Below are 14,996 nucleotides of genomic sequence, written 5' to 3'. Positions count from 1 at the left end.
TCTCTGTACGCACGTGTGTTGGAACGGCTTCTCCAGTTCCTCTGTTGGTAATGGCCGTAATGACAGTTAATAGCCTTGACATTTAATAACTTCCTCGGTAAAGGGTCCTTCAGTCTTCCTGCTCTTGACGGGGTCCTTTAGCTGTCAGGAAGCATTGAGTCAGCCACTTGGGAGTTCTCAAAGTTGGGGCGCCTTTCTGGCACCCATGTGCTGCTCTTGTGACCGTGGCATTTCAGCAACTCCCCGAACTACACGTTAGTCATAGCAGCGAAGTCAGTTAATGACAGCAAGGTAACTTTTCCATATTAGCCCTCATGGAGGCTCTGGACAATCCAATTTGACAGATGGGGAACTGAGGTCAAGAAAGAGGGATGTGAGCAAACCTCCCCCGTTGACGACACACAATTCAGGTGAGCCCTTAATTGAAGTTGAAAAAGCTGGAAGCTGGGCAGAGGAGGCAGATATAGGCGTAGCCAGGATTTATGTCGGCTGTATTTACAGGCTGTATGTTAGGAGGGCTCTAGAACCTCACTTGATTTACTTGATTTAGGGGGCAGCTGCCTCCTGCCCCCCTTGGCCACGGAGGGAGACCAAGGATGATTGAGGGTCTGGAAACCAAGCCTTATGAGGAGCGGTTGAGGGAGTTGGGTATGTTTAGCCTGGAAAAGAGCAGAATGAGAAGTGATATAACAGCTACCTACAAATATCTGAAGAGCTGCCACATGGAAGATTGATTGATTGAATTTATGTTGTTATTATTTAGTTGTTTAGTTGTTTAGTCGTGTCCGACTCTTTGTGACCCCCTGGACCAGAGCACGCCAGGCACTCCTGTCTTCTACTGCCTCCTGCAGTTTGGTCAAACTCATGCTGGTAGCTTCGAGAACACTGTCCAACCATCTTGTCCTCTGTCGTCCCCTTCTCCTTGCGCCCTCCATCTTTCCCAGCATCAGGATCTGTCCTTCCAGTGAGCACTCAGGGCTGATTTCCTTCAGAATGGATAGGTTGGATCTTCTTGCAGTCCACGGGACTCTCAAGAGCACAATAATTCAAAAGATTTAATTTATATACCACCCTATATCTGCAGATCTCAGGGCGGATCACAGGAAGATGGAGCAAGCTTGTTTTCTGCTGCTCAAGGAATAGGAGTAGGAGATCCTGACTAAACCTTGTGAAGAGCTTTCTGATAGTAATAGCCATTTGATAGTGGAACAGACTCCCTCAGAAGGTGCTGGACTTTCCTTCATTGGAGGTTTCCAAACAGAGATTCTTTCACTGCAATTCCTGCATTGAATGGGTTTGGACTAGATGGCACTTGGGAGAACCTTCCAACCCTTCAATTCTATGATTCCAAGTTTCTCTTTTGGACCACACACACACACACACACACACACACACACACACACACGCACACACACACACACACACAACAGGACGTATCAGTCCTAGGGACAAAGTATCCACCCTCCCAAACCTTTCCAAACTGTTCTGTAGCTGTCAGGGACAGACACTGTACATCAGATTTAGAATTTAGAATTTAGAAAGTAGGATGCAGCTCCTTCTTGGGTTCCCAGGGCACTGGAATGGATGGGCTCTGAGGTTCTCCTGTTCTCCTGTTGGACCATCGCTGACCAGTTGGACCGATAGCTGAAGCCCAGCTGCTTCTGAGAAGGGCACATAGTCCCCAACCTTGCTGCCAGGGTCCTTCCCAACCGCCTGTGGCCTGGGGCTTGCCTCCCGCTGCTCTTCTGCATGCCAGTCCCATGGCTTGGTCATCATCATGCGTGCTTTTGGTGCCGCTGCCTTCCTCTGCCTCTGGCTGTTTCCATCTCTCCACTTGGGAGTTCCTCCCCAATTGCACATGGTGGGCTGTTTACATTCCTGGACCGGTTCATGCCCTTCCAGAGCAGAACATTTCCTCCAGGAGGCTTCCATCACTTTCGGGTGCAGCCACATCCCATTGGATCTGGCGTTGCTTCATATTCCTCCCAGAGGTTTCCTGAAGGCAGGAGGCGATGGAGAGTGTCTTATTGGAAGCGTAAACAAAAGAGAAAAGAAAGATGTTGACTCAGATTGATTCTGGTTGCTCAATGCCGATTGGGATGTGGCTGACATGGAATCAGAGTTCCCAGAGGGAGAAGGAAAGCTGCTCAGCAGCAGAGAAGATGCTTTGCGAGCAGAAGGTCCCAGGCAATGCAATCCATAATAAGAGAACTGCAGAGTTGGAAGGGACCCCGAGGGTCATCTAGTCCAACCCCCTGCAGTGCAGGAATCATGGCTAAAGGACCCCTGACAGATGGCCACCCAACCTCTGCCTAAAAACCTCCACCATTGATTAAAAACTCTTCCTGATATTTTGTTGGAATCTCCTTTCCTGAAACTTGAACCCATTTGTTTGAGTCCCACCCTCTGGAGTAGCAGAAAACAAGATTGCTCCATCTTCCATGTGACAGCCCTTTAGATGGTTAAAGATGTCTATCATATAACAACAACAACTTATTATTTATACCCCGCCCATCTGACTGGGTTTCCCCAGCCACTCTGGGTGGCTCCCAACCGAATATTAAAAACACAATACAGCATTAATCATTAAAAACTTCTCTATACAGGGCTGCCTTCAGATGTCTTCTAAAAGTCTGGTAGTTGTTTTTCTCTTTGACATCTGGTAGGAGGGCGTTCCACAGGGTGGGTGCCACCACCGAGAAGGCCCTCTGCCTGGTTCCCTGTAACTTCACTTCTCGCAGGGAGGGAACAGCCAGAAGGTCCTTGGAGCTGGTCCTCAGTGTGCGGGCAGAACGATGAGGGTGGAGATACTCCTTCAGATATACAGGACCAAGGCTGTTTAGGGCAGGGGTAGGCAACATAAGGTCCGTTGGCCAGATGCAGCCCAATTGCCTTTTCAATCCGGCCCACGGACGGTCCAGGAATCAGCGTGTTTTTACATGAGTAGTGGAATCAGTGTGTTTTTACATGTTTTTATTTAAAATGCATCTCTGGGTTATTTGTCGGGCATAGGAATTCGTTCATTTCCTCCCCCCAATATAGCCCGGCCCACCACATCGTCTGAGGGACGGTGGATTGGCCCACGGCTGAAAAAGGTTGATGACCCCTGGTTTAGGGCTTTAAAGGTCCGCATCAACACTTTGAATTGTGCTCTCAGATATCTCCTCTCAATCTCCTCTTCTCCAGGTTAAACACCCGAACTCCCTCAACTCATAAGCTTTGGTTTCCAAACCCTTGATCATGTTCGGTGCCCTCCTGCAAACTTTTCATCTTCTCAATATTCCTCTTAAATTGTGGTGCCAAGAACTAGACTCAGGACCCCAGGTGGGATCTGACCCAGGAGGACTTCATGAACCGGACCGTGACACCAGGAGGCAGGGATGGCCTAGATAGCTCTAAAAGACCATCAGACAAATTGATGGAGGAGAAGGCAATCGATGGCCAAGTTTTGACTCCACTGTGGGACGCAGCAGTCCCTCTGAATACCAGCTACTGGAAACCACAGAAGAGGAGAATGCTCTTGTGCTTGGATCCTGCTTCCAGGTTTCCTATAATGGACATCTGCTTGGTCATGGTCAGAACAGGAAGCTGGACTAGACGGGGCACTGGTCTGGTCCATCGGACTCTTCTGGTGTACTTAAGTTCTTAAGAGCGGAGGGTTGAATATTGTCAGACGGGTCCCAGGTTGTCTCGGAGAGGTCTGAGGCCGCCATCTGCCCCTTCCAGGAAAGTTTTGGATCCTAAGTGATGTCTGGGGCTGAAAGGACTAGGAAGGAGCTGGGAAAGGTGGCCAGGGATCTCGGCAGAGGAGGGTGGCCGACATGCATGAGCTCTGATTGAGTGTGCATCTTAGCAATAACAAGGAATTACGGAGAGTGGATGCTTTCGGGGACGAGCTGTCTGGATGTTGTTTTCTTCTTCTCTTTGGAAGGGCATCAGAGAGAGAACGAACATGAGCCTGATAAATGGACCATCAAGAGAAATAATTCATCCAGATAGCAAGATTAAGTGGAGGGAGGCTGGCGAGGGGAGGGGGTGGAAATAAGACACGTTTTCTGTTGCCAAAGAGGAATCTGGAAAAGTAATCTAAACAAATAAGATAATGTATTGGGCTGGGGGAGAGAAAGAGAGCAAACTGGATGTACAGATGGATAAGAACGAGCGAAGGGTGCCCGCAGACTCAGTTGCAGGTGGAATTGGTTAGAGGATGGAGCAGGCTTTGCCAACCTGGGGGGCCCGCCGGCTGCTTTGGACTACAAATCCCATCAACCCTGACTAGGCTGCCTCAGGCTCATGGGTACTGTAGTCCAAAACAGCTGGAGGGGGAACCAGATTGGCAAAGGTGACCCTGGTGAGTGTGAAAACTTCATTCCCAATTGAGCTGAATATTTGAAATGCCCTTGTTTGGTTCTGTCCCCAGAAACTTCCTTAGAATCGTAGAACGGTAGAGTTGGAAGGGACCCCATGGGTCATCTAGTCCAACCCCCTACAATGCAGGAATTGCAGGATATTCTGAGACAGGCCATTTAACCATATGATTCGGCATTGGCTCTGCTGCACCGGCTGGCAGAAGGTGTCCAGGGTTTCAGGCAGGGGAGATTCCCAGCCCTTCTTGGAAAATGCTGTTGGGGATCAAACCTGGGACCCTTTCGGATGCAAAATGATGGGAGGGAATTCCTGCCAGAAAAGCTGGAGAGCCACTGCCAGTCAGTGCAGACAATACTGAACCAGGTGGACCAATGGTCTGACTTGGAATAAGGCAGCTTCATATTGTTACAAAAGGTGGGTGCCTCCCCCTCTCTCTGCAAGAGCCCAGGGTGTTCCAGGCACTCATCCAGGGCCTGTGCTCCTTTGGAGAACTGAGACATGGCAGCGGCTCTGGTAGCTTTAAGAAATATGGTTCATTCACCTATTTACACCTTCGGTTTGCATGGAGGGAGTCCAGATCTTACAGCATGGTCCTTTCAAGAGGGGCTTGTTCCACACAGCATCCAAGGCATCTCTCCCAGCCGGCCTTCAGCCAGCCTGCCCAAGATGGATCCCAGTCTTTTCTCTCCCTTCTTGTTCCCAGAACACCTTGCTAAAAAGCTCCCTTTTCCTGTCACGTCCGACACAAACCCCATCACCTGGCAATGTCTGTCTCTCTCAGATGGCCCATTAACCCCTTTCGCCATCTTAAAAGATCTGCTCTTTGCTAGACCAGCCAGGCTGGTTTGCATAAACCAGCCCTGGGATTCCTTGCCTGGCACAGCTCTGCAGCTTGTACTTTCACCCACACCCCAATTAATCAAAACCCTACCATTTAATTAATTTCTAGGGCTTACTCCCCCAAATCTATAACAGTCTGTTCCTAAGCTCTCCACAGAAGCGAGATGGTTTGGATAAAGACAGACACACATTTCAGAATGTGGTCGAAGTGGTTTTTGCCATCTGTTTGCTGAGTTCTGAGGCATTTGTTTACCAGGAAGAGGAATGTGTGTGTTCTTCAGGCCACTTTCACCACAGTTCAGAATGCATGTCTAGCCCCAGGCAGACCGCTTCACGAATGCGCCAGACATGAGGGGGAAGTTGCAGCTCAGCGGCAGAGCATGCAAAAGGTGCCCCATCCGATTCCTGCCTTCCTCAGGCATCAGGATCCTACCTGGCCCAGAATCTGGCAAGATCTCTCCTGAGGAAGAGACTCGGGGTGCTGAAGAGAACCTGAGTGCAAATGACGACCTGGAGGGACTCACGGGACAGCCAGCCAGAAGCCCTTCTTCACACAGCCCAAAGTTGAACTGTGGAACTCCCTCCCACAAGAGGCAGCAATGGCAACCAACTTGGGTGGCTTGAAAAAAGAATTAGACAAATTCTTTGAGGAGGAGAGGGCCATGGAGAGCCACTACTGTGATGACTCTGCTCTGCCTCCACAGTTGGAGGTGCTCCTGAAACTTCTTTGGCGATCCCTCATAGCAGAGTATGATTGGCTTCCATAAACACAGTTTTAACAATGAGTCCGTAAGTGTCTGTGGAGGCCAATTCTGGATCCACACGTCTTTCCACAGTGGGGACATAGGTTTCCAGGTGGGAGTTGGTCACGGTGAGGATTTGCCAAGCGTGCCTTCCTCTCAGCATGTTTCTCCCTTTTGTCCTGAGTTTGAGCATCTTCAAAACCCATGACACCTTTGGTAAAGGCTGTTCTCCAACTGGCGTGCTAAAAGATACTACAGTAGTTTAAATGGTTTAATAGTTTTCATCAGCGATGCTCTTCTAGGCTGCATCAACAGAAGTCTAGTGCCCAGATCAAGGGAAGGAATAGTCATGCTCTATTCTGCCTTGGTCAGATCACACCTGGAATACTGTGTCCAGCTTTGGGTACAATTTAAGAAGGATATTGTCAGAGACCAGACTGAGGATTACAGCTCTGAGGAGGAATGGTGGGAACTCCCACACTTCCTGCTCCTGACCAGGATCCTGAAGCAGCCCAGGAACAGTGGAGCAGTATAGATTTAGAGACTTGGTTTGCAGAGGGGCATGGTTCGGAAAACAACAGCTGGGCAGAACTCAGTGGGGAACAGCTAGGAGGAGCAGAACAGGAAGAGAGAGAGAGATAACTGACTCCCCTTCACTGAAAAGCGTCCAGCCTATTTATCCAAGGGCAAGAAGAGCTGACAATGCTGCTACACAGCAGGCTCAGTGATGTGAGATCAGGTTACAAGAAGGGGAAGCGACATGGGTAACTCGGGAGGAAGTAGGAGGAAAACTTAATTGGGAGCACCTACTTCTTTGGCGATCACTCGTAGCCAAGTAAGATTGTCTTCCATAAACACGGTTTTAACAATGAGTTTGTAAGTGACTGTGGATCCCAGTTCTGGATCCACATGTCTTTCCACGGGGAACATTGGTTTCCTGGCAGGAGTTGATCATGGAGTGGATTTGCCAAGAGTGCCTTCCTCTTAGCATGTTTCTCCCTTGTGTCCTGAGTTCAAGTGTCTTCAAAGCCCATGACACCTTTGGTCAAGGCTGTTCTCCAACTGGAGCTCTAAAAGATACTGTAATAGTTTAAAAGCAGTCCCGCTCCCCATCTTGTGCTAAAGATAGGCTTAAAAGCAATACAGAACGGATCCCCAAGCCAGAGACCCTTCTACCCAGCAGATCTGAGTAAAAGTATTGTTAAAGATGGGGGGGGGGAATCCCCCTAAACCCTAGAAATGAATAAATATTGGGATTTTGATTAATTGGGATATGGATTAAAACAAAACTGCAGAGCCATGCTAGGCAGGGCATTCCTGTGCTGGCTTATGGAAACCAACCTGGTTGGGCTAGGGCTATCAAGAGAACGACAGAGGGCCATTAACAAGACAAGGAAACTTCCCTCTTGCCCCCAGGTGTGAACAGAGGCTGAGGATTTGGAAGGTTGCCAGGGTAGCTGCTCTGGGGGTAGGCAAGGGGTTTCTGGGAGGAAGAAAGGAGAGATCCATCTTTGAGGAAAATAGCCTGAAGGTTCCCAGCACTGCTGCCATAAGACTCCCTCCATGCAGGCTGAAGGCGCCCATAGATGAATAAACCATATATCTTCAAGCCACAACAGTCTTCGCTGTGTCTTCAATTCTCCAATGGGACACAGACCCTCTGTGGGTGCATGGAACCCCATGGGCTGTTGCCACTGCTGGCACCTGGCTTCTGCAGCAGTATTTTGATGGTAAGTTCATCTGAAATTTTAATTGTAAGTTCATCTGAATTTAAAATGAGGCAGGATAGACCTTTTTTTTAAAAAAGGATTAGTTTTTCACTTATGTCTCTGGAAATAGGTTCCCTAACGATGCATCTGTACATGTTTCTATTTCATTTTATTTACAGCATTTCCTCCTGCTTTTCACGAACAAAGGAGAACAGGTTAGACACGGGGGAAATGGTGGATTTTTGGCACATCCGGGCCCACCCTTTCAAGGAAACTAGACTGATACCTGAAACCAGAAAAAATAATCAGATACAGCCCTGTGCATTATGCTAATTGCAATAAAACGGTGCAAATTAGTTGCGACTCTCCATCGGAGGGTTTATTTCCCTCCTGGCTCTCAGCAATAGCAGGTTTCCTCATCCCTGCCTTCTGGGGACTGTCAATTTCTGCGCTGCTCTGGAGATGCCTCCCGAATATCTGAGATAAGTAGCAGATCAACTTTGGGTGTGGGAAGGGAATTTGTTGGAAGAGCACATGCGATGCGTTCATATGAAAATCTTTGCCTGTGCTCACAAGTCCTGCACACCCTCCCTCAAAATGCTTCAGCCGGCCACCCTTCGAGAACCATCCCAGCCTGCTCGGCAAGGGAGTTTGCGGGCCTCTCAGCACCCGTGGGTGCATTTCCTCCTGAATGGCATCGGGGGGGGGGGGTGCATCTCAAGCAGCTGGCATGATATGGCAGGGCTGAGGCAACGGCAGTGGGGAGCTGGAGTTCAAGATGGAGGCGGTGCTGGTGGATCCCGTTGTGCAACGATGCCACGTAGTAAACATGACTCTTTCGCAAACAGTGAGAGTGACTCCTTCTTGAACCGTGGGGTGAAGCAACCTGCTTCCTGAACGGCCCAAAAAGAATCCCCACACTTCTCCACACCTTTATTTGGGTCAGAGTCTGGGGGTGTACAGGAACGCGGGTGGCGCTGTGATCTAAACCACTGAGCCTCTTGGGCTTGCCGATAAGAAGGTTGGCGGTTCGAATCCCTGTGATGGGGTGAGCTCCCGCTGCTCGGTCCCAGCTCCTGCCCACCTAGCAGTTCGAAAAGTATTTCAAAAAGTGCAAGTATAGTCATATCTCGGGTTACAAATGCTTCAGGTTGCATTTTTTCAGGTTAAAGACCCGCTGAAACCCAGAAGTACCGGAACGGGTTCTTTCCAGGTTTCGGGGGTTGTGCATCTGCAGAAATGCTAAGTCTCGCTTTGTGCATGTGCAGACGCACCGCTGCAGGTTGCAAATTCTGCAGGTTGCGAATGTGCGAATGTGCATCCCGCACAGATCATGTTTGCAACCTGAGCATCCACTGTAGATAAATAGGTACCACTCCAGCAGGAAGGTAAATGGTGTTTTGTTGCACTGCTCTGGTTTCAGTGTTCCGTTGCGCCAGAAGCGGCTTAGTCCTGCTGGCCACATGACCCAGAAAAACTGTGGACAAATGCCGGCTCCCTCGGCCTGCAAAGCAAGAGGAGCCCCACAACCCCAGAGTCGTCTGGAGCTGGACTTAACTGTCAGGGGTCCTTTACCTTTACCTGGGCGTGTACAGCCTCCATCAGCTCAAACTGTCCCTCAGGTGTAGCAAACTGCTTGCCTTCTGGGGTTACAGAATCAGAGAAAGGACCCCAAGGGCCATCTAGTCCAACCCCTTGCAATGCAGGAATCACAGCTAAAGAATGCCTGAAAGTTGAATGGACCTGCGGAACAAATTAAGTTTGAGAACCAAGGTTCCACTGTATTCTATGATTCTACGGGAGATAAAGGTACTAAATAAATAAATGAGAGGCCAGCAGGATATTTCTGCAGTTACTTGTTCCTGCTTGTCATCTGCTGCCATGGTGCACTTCCCTGAATCTGAGTTCTGCCCTTGATCATATGCATTGATCATTGCCTGCCCTAGTTCATGACCTGCCCTGGGATTGATCCCTCGCGTGCCCTCGCCCTGAACCTTGCTTGGCAACCCTCGGCAGTCTCATCCTGCCTTAACCTGCTGGGAGCTGGACAGGACCTGGCAAAGGGGAAAGACCTGCTAAACACTCCCAGGATTTGCATCTCCAGGTCAGATGCTGGACACCTACTCTGCACCTGCTTACCCATCCAGCCTTCCAGCTGCTTGTGGATACTGGATGCAGTTTGGGACAGAAAACAGGAGTCAGACGCAGTCTTTACGCACCTCCTGTGTAAGCCTTTCAGGGAATCTTGCTATGTCTGCTTGGAAACAGTGGGCTGGACCAGGCGTGATCCAGGTACCTCCAGGGGCCTTGTAAGCTATGACCCAAGAGCATTGTTCATTGATATCAAGGCACATCAACACTTAATCTTGAGTTTTGTTGATTGCCTGTTTCTGTGGCTCTCTGTGCTTGTGTTTCTAAGAACATAAGAAAAGCCTGCAGGATTAGGCCAATGGCCCATCTAGTCCAGCATCCTCTTCTCCCAGTGGCCCATGGGGAAACCTGACAGCAGGATTTGAGCACAAGAGCAGCCCTCTCTCCTCTTGAAGTTTCCAGCAACTGATATTCAGAAGCCTTGCTACAGGCAGCCTGAATCCAACTTCAGGCAGAGCAGCGCCATCAGGGCCAGTAGCCCTTGATAGCTCTCTCCTCCATGAACTTGTCTAATCCTGTGGGAGTGAGTTCCACAGTTTAACTCTGTACAGTCATACCTCGGGTTGAAGTAGCGTTAAGTATTTTTCAGGTTGCGCTCTGCGGCGACCCAGAAGTAACAGAGCATGTTACTTCCGGGTTTCGCTGCTCGCGCATGCGCAGACACTCAAAATGACATCATGCGCATGCGCAGAAGCTGCGAAATGTGACCTGTGCACACACAGACACACAGACACGCAGTCACATGTTACGGTCTACTTAGGATGTGAACGGGGCTCCGGAACATATCCCGTTCACATCCCGAGGTTCCACTGTACTGTGTGAAGGGGCTCTTTCTTCTCTTGGTCCAGGGACATTGGATGTCCCTGAGTTCTAGTGTTTGGAGCGAGGGAGAAAATTCACCCACTTTCTCAAGGCCAGGCATTATTCTATAGACTTCTTTCTTGTCCTCTCTTACTTGCCTTAAAAGTCCCAAATGCTTTTTTTAAATAAGTTCTTTAAAAATTGATTTTACATAAAATGATATAGTTACCACAACCATTCCAAAACATCAAGAAAGAGAAGATTCTTTCGAACCTTCAGACCTCCTCCCCTCCCTCCATGGCTTCCATTTCAATAAGAATAAAATATTTTTTTCTGTATCTTTTACCATTACCGCCCAGAGTGGCTGGGGAAACTCAGCCAGATGGGTGGGGTATAAATATTATTATTATTATTATTATTATATTTATCATCATCATCATCATCATCATCAATCTATTATGTAATTATATTAACCAAAGTTCATTTCCCTTTACAAGTGTCATTGTATCCCTGCCAATGATTCCAGCTGTTTACAGTGGTCTTCTAAATATATTACAAAGCTATTCCAGTCTTTTAAGAATACTTGGTCTTCCTGGTTTCTGATCTTTCCCGTCAGTCCTGCCATTTCTGCATATTCCATTAGTTTCACCTGACAGTCTTCTCCGATCGGTATTCTCCTTCTTTCCATCTCTGGGCTAGAAGCATTCTTGCTGCCATCGTTGCATACATAAATAGTCTTTTATTTATAAACCTATTATACCTGTCGGCTATGGTTATCATATGCCTGTTGTCTTATCATCTAGACAGCATCTTAAAAAGCAGTGCCATCACCTTGCCAACAAAGGTCCATATAGTTAAAGCTATGGTTTTCCCAGTAGTGATGTATGGAAGTGAAAGTTGGACCATAAAGAAGGCTGATCGCCGAAGAATGGATGCTTTTGAATTCTGGTGCTGGAGGAGACTCTTGAGAGTCCCATGGACTGCAAGAAGATCCAACCTCTCCATTCTGAAGGAAACCAGCCCTGAGTGCTTACTGGAAGGGCAGATCCTGAAGCTGAGGCTCCAAGACTTTGGCCACCTCATGAGAAGAGAAGACTCCCTTGAAAAGACCCTGATGCTGGGAAAGAGGGAGGGCACAAGGAGAAGGGGATGACAGAGGACGAGATGGTGGGACAGTGTTCTCAAAGCTACCAGCATGAGTTTGACCAAACTGCGGGAAGCAGTGGAAGACAGGAGGGCCTGGCGTGCTCTGGTACAGGGGGTCACGAAGAGGCGGACACGACTAAACGACTAAACAACAACAACATAGTTATCATGCCCATCTTTGAATTTTTCCTTGAAAGATAACAGCCACCATAGGTTCTGGTCACTGGGGGAGAAACTCTGCTCATTGGCCACTTTACTTTGGAGAGAACATTCCTCTGACTCAAAGCTGCTGCCATGAGTTTGGAGCTGCGAGCCCAGGGATCGATTCCCCGTTTGTTCACCCGCTTCCTGGGTGGCCTTCAGCAAGCTCCCATCTGCCAGCCTCAGCCGCCCAGGACCTGCAACGCATGGAGAAGAATGTGAGCCTACCATCAAGGGTTGCTGTAAACTGCCTGGAGCATCGTTTCATTAGGTGGAGTGAGAAACCAATTAATCCTAATGATAGCGAGAGGGTTGGTGGCATAATGTGTGCAAATTCTTCTGAGCTCTTCGGCAAGCATATGTGCATACTAAGCCATTTTTGTGAGGTCCATCTCTTGGCACCACCCCGTCTCTGATCTTTGCTGAAGAGAATGAACCCAAGGATGGGCCAGAGGGCAAAGGGAAGAGCAAATGGATTTCTGCCACCCTGACTTTGATGCCCATGACAGGAGGAGGACAGATGCACTGGGAGCGAGGAAAGTTATTTTAAATTTGAAATACTGAAATGTGTGCCCCCTCTGCAGTTGGAATAGGTCTGGCCCAAGAATGCCTAGAACAGTGGTTCCCAAACATTTTCGGGTCTCTGCCTCCTTGGCTCCATAAACTCAGCCCCAGTGCCCACTACCCTATAAAAGCATATATATATTTCCAGAATAGCGGTTTGCATGACCCAAGTACTGGAGCTGAGGAGGGTGGTATATAAATTAAATCTTTTGAATTCTGGTGCTGGAGGAGACTCTTGAGAGTCCCATGGACTGCAAGAAGATCAAACCTCCCCATTCTGAAGGAAATCAGCCCTGAGTGCTCCCTGGAAGGACAGATCCTGAAGCTGAGGCTCCAAGACTTTGGCTACCTCATGAGAAGAGAAGACTCCCTGGAAAAGACCCTGATGCTGGGAAAGATGGAGGGCACAAGGAGAAGGGGACAACAGAGGTCGAGATGGTGGGACAGTGTTGTCGAAGCTACCAGCATGAGTCTGACCAAACTGCGGGAGGCAGTGGAAGACAGGAGTGTCTGGCGTGCTCTGGTCCAGGGGGTCATGAAGAGTCGGACATGGCTAAATGACTAAACAACAACAACAACAACATGACCTACTAAGAAAGGAAATAAACCCAACGCAATTCAAAACGGTAACAATTAATTGCACATTTTTTCAAAAGCCAATTAGAACTATTTAGTTGGATTAATTGCACAAAATGGATGAACTTGATACAGGGATACCATCAGGGGAGCTGACTTGCCCCCAAAATTGAGGGACCCTGGCCGCGTGGCACGTCACGTGTCACGTCATGTGACAATGCCTGGCATGTGCCAGGTGGGTCACACGGAGGGCGATCTTTGCCTTCACCCATCCCACCCCTTGCCTGGATCCCGGTCTCCTGGGCAGAGGCTGGGGCACACAGAGGGGCACACTCTTGCCCTCTATTTTACACCATAGTTGGGTTCCCCATAATCTGCCTCTGGCCACCCCCTCGCCCCTTGGTGCCCCCCTAAGGGGCAGTACCACTCACTCTGGGGACGACTGTGATAGTTTTTAAGTAGAGCTGCTGTAAGTCTCGATTTCCCTTGACATTACCGGGATTCCAAAGGCGGAATTGTCAACTGGGGGAATTGGCAAGTCAACTCAGAATTCAATTCTTGGGGGGCGATTTTTGTGTGTGAAAAAGAAGCTCAACAACTTTGGAATTTGTCTAAAAAAAACAACTTAAACAACTTTTGGGTATTTTTGGTCTTTGTTGGAAGGGAAACGCAGCCAGATGGGTGGGGTACAAATAAATTATTATTATTATTATTATTATTATTATTATTATTATTAGTCCTGATTTATGGCAACTCTATTTTAAGGCGTCTCAAGTCTCCTTGCTGTTTTTTCGTGTGCAGAAAGTTATTGTAAATTCAGGGGTGCCCTGACTTATGTGACCCCCAGTTCAGTCCGAAGGAACACGTAGACCATGGGACATGCTTGCTTCTTCGTTGGAGTCCAGAGGTGGATTTCCCCCAGAGCTCAGCCATCCCTAAGGGATCCCTCTTAAGGGGCGAAATGATCGAGGGGGAAGGTCTCCTGGATCCATCGCTGTCCATGGTACCCTCTTGCGTGGAACGGCCAGTCAGGGCTCCTTTTCTCTCTCCTCCCTTAGAGCCATTCTCCCCATCTGTTCTCATGCCTCTGTTTTACATTGTGGGAGGAAAATCATTTAGGTTCCATTTTTGGCTCAGAAAGATGATCAGGGCAGAGAAATGTCTGGTGCTTTCCAGATGATTGACTGGAAATGTGATTCGTATTTAAAAATAAAACACCCCTTTCCTCAAAAGATACAGCAGAAATATGGTTTCTCTCCCCGCCCCCTTTCCTTTGGCAATCCAGAATACAGGATTTTTAAATTTTCTTTTTTATTTTACTTACTTATTAACTTAGACCAGATGTACTTTTATTTGTTGGAGCCGGTGGCTGCAATTCGACAGAAGCACGGAGGACTTTGTAACAGTAAAACATCCACATCCACAAATGTTTTCTAAATGCAGCAGCATTCAACTGTATTTTGAACAACACTTTCTTTTGAAGGCATCTGCCTTGAAATGGCCCTAGATGACTCTTGGGGTCTCTTCCAACTCTACCATTCTATTATTATTCTTCTGGACCCCACTAATGAAAGCAGGCTTTGCCAACTTGGTGCCCTCCAGGGATACTGGATGCCCAAATAACCGCCTGCCATGAATCATTATGGGGACATGCTATTTTTTGGGAAGCCTGGGGTTGAAAGGAAGGAACCTTTGTTCCCTCTTTCCCAGGTTTCAAGGGCAAAGGTCTTCTGGAGGAGTCATTCCATCCCATAAAACGCATTTCCTCACCTCCCACATCTAATTAGCACCTTTTACTCAAAGGAAAACAGAGCATCAATTTGTAAGAGGCACATGGGTTGTGCCGAAGCACTACACACCCTGCAATAAAAGCTCGCATTTCCCATCATATTCTGCA

At 48.4% G+C, this 14,996-nt stretch overlaps 1 long non-coding RNA gene across 1 annotated transcript in view; it reads right to left on the bottom strand.

Annotated features, from left to right (window-relative positions):
* Window positions 1-11,526: 11,526 nt before the first annotated feature.
* Window positions 11,527-14,996, bottom strand: part of LOC310853041 — a 115,713-nt gene continuing 112,243 nt past the window's right edge. The window contains exon 3 of the long non-coding RNA XR_014568518.1: window positions 11,527-11,690. This is a non-coding gene — a long non-coding RNA (uncharacterized lncRNA). The remainder of the gene's footprint in view (window positions 11,691-14,996) is intronic.

Source organism: Podarcis gaigeae (assembly GCF_964106915.1).
Source record: "Podarcis gaigeae genome assembly, chromosome: 9".
Classification (NCBI taxonomy): domain Eukaryota; kingdom Metazoa; phylum Chordata; class Lepidosauria; order Squamata; family Lacertidae; genus Podarcis; species Podarcis gaigeae.
This window is presented reverse-complemented; position numbering and strand designations above follow the sequence as displayed.